General features: G+C 45.5%; 1 long non-coding RNA gene across 5 annotated transcripts; it reads right to left on the minus strand.

Annotated features, from left to right (window-relative positions):
- Positions 1-2179: 2179 nt before the first annotated feature.
- LOC101754994 lies at positions 2180-7184 on the minus strand. Of its 5 annotated transcripts, none has more exons than XR_002675677.1 (7): positions 6769-7184; positions 6441-6574; positions 6240-6310; positions 5810-6135; positions 3408-5704; positions 3024-3089; positions 2180-2591 (listed from the first exon to the last, which is right to left on the minus strand). It is a non-coding gene; the product is annotated as an uncharacterized LOC101754994 (long non-coding RNA). The 5 variants fall into 5 exon arrangements; XR_002675676.1 differs by having other exon boundaries at positions 2180-2595; XR_002675674.1 differs by having other exon boundaries at positions 2180-2820.

Genomic DNA, 7184 nt, shown 5'->3' on the forward strand with positions numbered 1-7184 from the left:
AAACATAGTCTAATTACAAAACTAATTGCTCAACCCCTAGGCTAAATCGCGAGACGAATATATTAAGGGCCTGTTTGGCAATCACGTGTTAAAGTTTAACACCCGTCACATCAGATGTTTGGATGCTAATTAGGAGTATTAAATATAGGCTAATTACAAAACTAATTGTACAGATGGAGTGTAATTCGCGAGACGAATCTATTAAGCCTAATTAGTCCATAATTTGATAATGTGGTGCTACAGTAACCATTTGCTAATGATGGATTAATTAGGCTTAATAGATTCGTCTCGCGAATTAGCACAGGGTTCTGCAATTAGTTTTATAATTAGCTCACGTTTAGTTCTCTTAATTACCATCCGAACATCCGATGTGACACTGTTAAAGTTTAACACCTCGTATCCAAACACCCCCTAAGCCTAATTAGTCCATGATTTGACAATGTGGTGCTACAGTGACCATTCACTAATGATGGATTAATTAGGCTTAATAGATTCGTCTCGCGATTTAGCATAGGGGTTCTGCTATTAGTTTTATAATTAGCTCATATTTAGTCCTCCTAATTAGCATCCGAACGTGTGATGTGATATGACTAAAGTTTAGCCCATATCTCCTAAACAACCCGTAGAAGCCATTCGGCTTTCGAAGGAGCGTCGTCCGCAAGGATATCCCGGAAAAGAAGGGCTCGCCACAGCCTTCTCGCTGTTGCACACGTGCGCGTGTCGTTCTCGGTCGTGGACCTCCCTGAAGCAGGTTTCCAGAAAGAGGCGCAGCCTCTTGCAGCCGTCCGGCCCGGCAAACAGCCCCTGGAGGCGCTGCACGCGCTCCCACAGCGCCTGGTCCGAGTCCGACGACTGCCGCAGCGCCTCGGCTTCCAACCTCACCCTCTTGCCCCCAACGCTCACCTCGCCAGTGGATTGCCTCTCCGGCAAGACCATTGTTACAACCTCATTCACAGGGCCATGGCGCCGTTGCGCCACATGAAGCTCTGAGTGTCTGTCATCTCCGCCCTGAAATGTTGACAAAGAATGCAAACGTGGTAAAAAGAAATAAATCGTAGCAAAAGAAGTGACGAAATTACCGTCCACCGTCATAAGAAACCAAAAAAAAAACAATTACTAAGACTAAAATGGGGAAAAGCAGGAACAATACAACAAGAATTGCAGCCGCAAAAGAAGCTTAAAGCCGAAGGAACCGTACAACAAGAAAAATGCAACACGGCCAATGCAAGATCACATTGCAGCTTTGTGTCGATCGCTACTTGATCGATTGCGGCTCGATCGTCTGCAGCATTTCGTCGAATAGCCTCAAGATTCCACTTCCTACGCGAAACCCTTGGATCCATTCGCTACAAAAGCGCCGACCCAACTATTCGGCACATTGGAAGACGAGTACTCACCGGCGGCGCTCGTCGTGCCACGCCGTTGCTGCCGTGCGGGCGTGCGGCGGCGCTGGCGTGCTGGAAGCGTCGTCGATTGCTGAGTTCGTCGAGGATGGCCTGGAGCATGAGGTGTAGCTTCTCGCCACCATCGCGGAGGATGGCGTCGGGCAGGCGGTTGCGCTTGAGCCCTAGGAGGAACTCCTTCCAGCGCTGCGCCACCTCCCGCAGCTCCCGGTCCGACATCTGCCGCACCCGGTCCCGCACTTCACGTGCCGTCTCCCTCTCGTCCCTAACCCTCGACTCGCCGCCGGGTAGCTTCTCCGGCGTGGCCGTGGCCATCACGTGCCGGCGTCAATTGAGCTCGTCGAGGATGGCTTGAAGCATGAGGCGTAACTTCTCACCGCGGTCGGGGAGCCAGGCCGGCGTCCTGGGCCCCTCGAACCACACCTCAAGGCGCGTTGCGCCTTGTCCCGCAGCTCCCGGTCCGAGAACCGCCGCACTTCGAGTGATATCGTCCTCTCCCCCTCATCCCCAACACTCGAGCCGCAGTCGGGTAGCTTCTCCGGCGTGGCCGTGGCCATCGCATTCACAGCAGGGTCGGGGCAGGCGGCGGCGTGAGTCAGATCAAAGCCGCGTCATAACTAGAGAAGAACGTGGGAATTGTGGGAGATGTCACCAGAAATATCATCTATTTTATACTATCGAAGAGGGGAACTTCTCCATGGTATTATAAGATATCGTGCCTAATTTGGTACTCCCTCTGTTCCATTTTATCCGTTTTATAGGTCGTTCTAACCCAATTTCAATCATATTAAGATCAATTATACCCCTCAATTATACCATCCAGCTTTACAAGCACATGTACCCGGTGCCCCCAACCCTCCCATCACCCGCACACGCTAGCCAGCAAGCAATTTGAATTTTGAAATTTTGAACCCATCGGCCCTCTACCCGCCACGATCCACAGATGCAAGCGGCGACTCTCCCATCGATCACTACTTCCCGACCAGCCGGCCGGCCGGACTCCGCGGCAAGCAAGTTCCTACACACGAGACCTCCGGCAAGCAAGCTCCTGGACGTGCGGCCTCCACCAAGCAAGCAATCTCCAACACGAGCGATCTCTTCCTGGACGTGTCTCTAGCAAGCAAGCAGCTCCAACACTTGCGATCTCCAGCAAAGCTATCCTCCCGACCAGCCCGAGCTTGCTTCAATCTATCTGTAGCAACAAGTTGGCAATTACATATGCATACATGGCAACAAGTCTTCCGGACCTCAACTCTGCTATTCTAGAAGAATTGGTACTTGCTGGAGGCGAGGTATTATCTGACAAGGAAGACGATGCTCCCGCTAAAGCTGTAGGTACAAGCTCCATTCTCCATTTAGAGTAGTAATATGTGCAACTAGAGATTTAGAGCATCCCTTAATTGCCCACTTTGATAATCTACAAATCCAGGGGAAGCAGGTGCTATTATCATCTCCTAGGAAACTCAACAATTCCTATTTCAAATTACTCCTTGCTGAAATACTGAACATTGATCCAGGGAAGTACTCCATCAGTAATTGGTTATTGCCTTGCAAGTCTACAACAACTTCTCCTGGACCTCAATTCTACTCCATCAGTAGAGTTAGATAGCAGAATCATACCAGGAGGCGCCGAGGTTTTGGCTGGTGAAGAAGGCAACGCTATGGCTCAGAATCAAGGTGTTGCTCCTGCTGAAGGTGCAGATACAACTTTGCATACTTAGAGTATTTGCTTTTTTTAACTTTGCATACAAGTTTGAAGCTAACACAAAAACATGCTAAATCAACCCTTAATTGCCAAGTTTTCCTCACTAGAAGCAAAATAACTTTAAAAATAAATAAAGAAATTAAGTGTGTCATTTTAACTGAGGTTAACAAAAACTTGTTAATCTGATTCAATCTAATTGTCTTATCCCATTATTGTCCTTGTAGGTGTTCATATAGAAGTAGGTTTTATTCTGGACATCAACTCTACTCCCCCAGCAGAACTAGTTGGTGAAATCATACCTGGAGAAGTTGAGGATGTAGCTGATGAGGAAATTGATGCTATGGCTCAGGATGAAGGCATTGTTCCTGCTCAAGATGAAGAAGCCAATGCTCTCGCTGAAGGTGCAGGTACAACATGAACTTAATTATAAGACATAGATTCATCAGATATTGGAGTACTAAACACTTGAACTAGCAAAGATTTATCAGACATTTGAATAGAGATAAACATGTTATAAGAGACATAGATTCATAAATGCAGGTGTACAACAACCACAGATGAGGTTAAGAAAATGGCTAACAGATGCCCAAAGATTGCTGCTTACATATCATTGCATGCAAAGAGTAAAAATGGGAAATTACCAAAGACTGCAACAAAGGAAGTTGTTGCATTCTTTTAGACACAAATTTGAGTTATTCAAAAGATTTGGAAGACTGCAAGGGAGCAAATTGTACTTGGGCTGTAAGTTGATGTGTCTAACAAAAGAATTGGCCGATGCGGTCACAAGAAAGCTGAACTTGAGCTCTCTAGAATGGCCACAATCCCACTAAATAGAAGATCCACCTTAAGATCACTAGCTAAGTTACTAGATGTCGGTATTTCGACATTACACAGGAAGTTCTAGTTAGGCTTGATAAGACGCCACTCCAATACATTGAAGCCTCACTTGAAAGAGGGAAATAAGAGGGAGAGGCTCCAGTTTTGCATTTCAATGATAGATAAGGAAACTCTAGGGGATGCTGAACCTAAATTCATTGACATGCAAAATATACTCCACATGGATGAGAAATGGTATTATATGACAAAAAGGCAAGGAAATACTACCTCCTACCAAAAGAAGATGACCCTGAACGGACTATTCAGAACAAGAATAGCATTGGCAAAGTCATGCTCCTAATAGTTGTGGCGAGGCCTAGACGTAATGCTAAAGGGATTGTGATATTTTCTGGAAAGATTGGTGTATGGGCATTTGTAAAAGAGGTGCCTGCAGCCAGAAGGATCCATAACAGGGAGAGAGGAACCTTGGAAACAAAATCAATCATAGTCAATAGGGAGGTGATGAGGCAATATCTGATTGAAAAAGTTATCCCAGCAATCAAATCAGTGTGGCTGCAAGATGCTATTCATGAGACTATTTACATCCAGCAGGACAACGCAAGAACACATGTTAGTCCAAATGATCCAGCCTTCCTTCAAGCTGTGGCGGCTATAGGGCTAGATATCTGATTGAGACAACAACCACCTAACTTCCTAGACTTGAATGTACTATACCTAGGTTTCTTCAGATCCCTCCAGTCTTTAACTGATTCCAGAAACCCTACAACTATTGAGGAGCTAATTCAAGGTGTGGAGGAAGAGTATGAAGCATATGATGTGAAAAATCTAAATAGAGTGTTCCTAAGTCTCCAGATGTGCATGAAGGAGGTGATGAAGATTGGAGGAGGAAATAGGTACAGAAATCCACATATGAATAAGATAAGGCTAGAAAGAGAAGGGAGGCTACCTCATCGGTTGTCATGTGATAAAGATCTCTATGATAGTATACTGGCAAATCTAGCTCATTATGGTTGAGCGTGATATTAATGTGTTGTAATGTTAATGGTGTGGAGTATTACTGTGTTTAAGTTAATATGGTTGTCGTCGGTTCTGTAGATGCAATAGAATTTTAGACTTGTGAGGAGTATTGTGTGGAGCATTATTACTATATTAACATGTTAATGCTTATTTTATTCAGAGATTGTAACCACTGGTTAATTATTCAGAGATGTGCATGAGTATAAAGGTTCAGGAAACATGCACTTTAAGCCATTTTCAGGTTTGAGAAGTACACCTCACGAAACAAGACTTAAATATACTCCACTTTGAAACCTACTCCACAGACTGATTTGAGAACACATCAGTTTCTTAAACATGACAAATCGATGTCAGAATAACTAATTCTTACTAATCAGAGCATAGTCAAAGAGAAATGACAACAAAAGCAGTGATTTGGTCAACATATTTCACATGTCAGGTGAGGATAACTGAAGTGTTTGGTTTCTTTGTCACCCTATGACCATAGTAAATATAAATTAATTTGCTAACTAATGAAGAATAGGTCAGACTGCACATCATGAAGAATCCTAGAACTCACAAAATGCGATAATACTATGGGAGTATTGTACAATCTGCATCCTAAACATAGCAACCAAATACTGGCTCGAGGACCTGCTCACACCATGTATCTTCAAAAACTCTATAAATTCACAAAGAAACACTATTTTGGCTGTCGACATATAGGGCATCTGGTGAGGCTCTCCCCACATTCCCTGCAACACTGTTGTTTGCACAAAATCCAAAAGAACCAGAACATAAGTAACCATGTTTTCGGATTTGGTTGCATCACATTGTTATGAACCAGAGAGTCTGAATTTGCCCTCACCATGTGGTCACAGCCAAATGCTAGATCCTTGGCATTGGTCAGGTAGATTGGGCACACCTGCATGGACATGAGAGCATTTGTTGTGACATCATTGATCCAATATGTGAGTGTAGATACAGACTCAAAATTCAGAACAGAAGAAAAAGAAAAATGACAGTCTTGTCATCTTCTTCTTGTTGTTCCTTTCTTTCATTGTCACTTGATCATTTCTCAGAGATGGCACTGATGCAGCGCTAACGTTGCTGCTCCCCCTCCTTAACGACGACTGCCTCTGCGGCAGTGGCGGCAGCGCCGGCTAAACCCTCTTAGCTTTCCCAGTTGTTCGACTGCATTCATTCATGCATGTTCAGAGACCATCAAGAAAGTCTGTTTTCAGACAGCTACAGACTTTTAAGTTGGAAGAATAATGCTTAGTAACATCCTATATTACCCTAGGATGCCGAGCTCGACGGTGGCCTTGTACTGGATGGGGACCTCCATAAGCGAAGTGAAGTTGACGAACTGCATTGAGGGTTGTGTTTGACATTAGAGCACACAAGCTGCATTGTGTTTGGATGGGGAATGAAAATATGTGGTTCATCTTCAGAGCTCAGACTGTGGATGGAGCATTCTTTGCTGATTGATCCTTTACCTGGAAGTTGTCGAAGTCACGTGCCGGGAGCTTGTCATCGAACTTCTGCATGTCCTTCCAGGGGCCATCCCCGACCCCAACCAGCACGATGGACAATGGGTAGGAGTACTCCAAAGCAACACATTACAAGGAGACTATTACAGAGAGTACGTTAGGGGCAAAGCAACACATTACAGTAGCACTAACCAAAATCAAAATTTGCAAAGCCTAGGAATCGCAAACAACAGGAGGGGATTTGGTATAGTGCGTATATAGACTAGATCATTGAAAAGATGCAATTTTTATTGTGCAAACAGGCCACAGGTCAGGAGCAAGGGAGATGGGGCACCTGTAACTTCTCGATGGAGAAGGGCCCGAGATCTGCTTGATGGAGAAGTACCTCCTCTGCCGGTGTTAGGTCGAGCTCCACCGTGCAGACCTCGAGGCCGTCGTCGTCCACCAGCGGCGTCTTGGGCTCAACGACGTCAAGATACCCCAGATCTAGCATGACCTTCTCCTTCTCACCACCGCTCATGGGTGAACCCCCGTTGCTGTCGGCGACCAAGCATATGCCGAAGGAGAGGAACAACTACCTGCTGGAGGACATCGGCCGAGGATTGAATCGAATCTGAGTGGTGGAGAAGGTGGGGGCGGCAGAGGTGTGCGGGGTTGGCTGCCAATGTGATGCGATTTGGGGGAAGGAGTGCGCACGACATGAGTCGGAGGAGAAAGCGCAAGAGTATTTTAGGAAAATAAAAGGATGAA

Source organism: Setaria italica, chromosome IX (genome assembly GCF_000263155.2).
Source record: "Setaria italica strain Yugu1 chromosome IX, Setaria_italica_v2.0, whole genome shotgun sequence".
NCBI classification, from domain to species: domain Eukaryota; kingdom Viridiplantae; phylum Streptophyta; class Magnoliopsida; order Poales; family Poaceae; genus Setaria; species Setaria italica.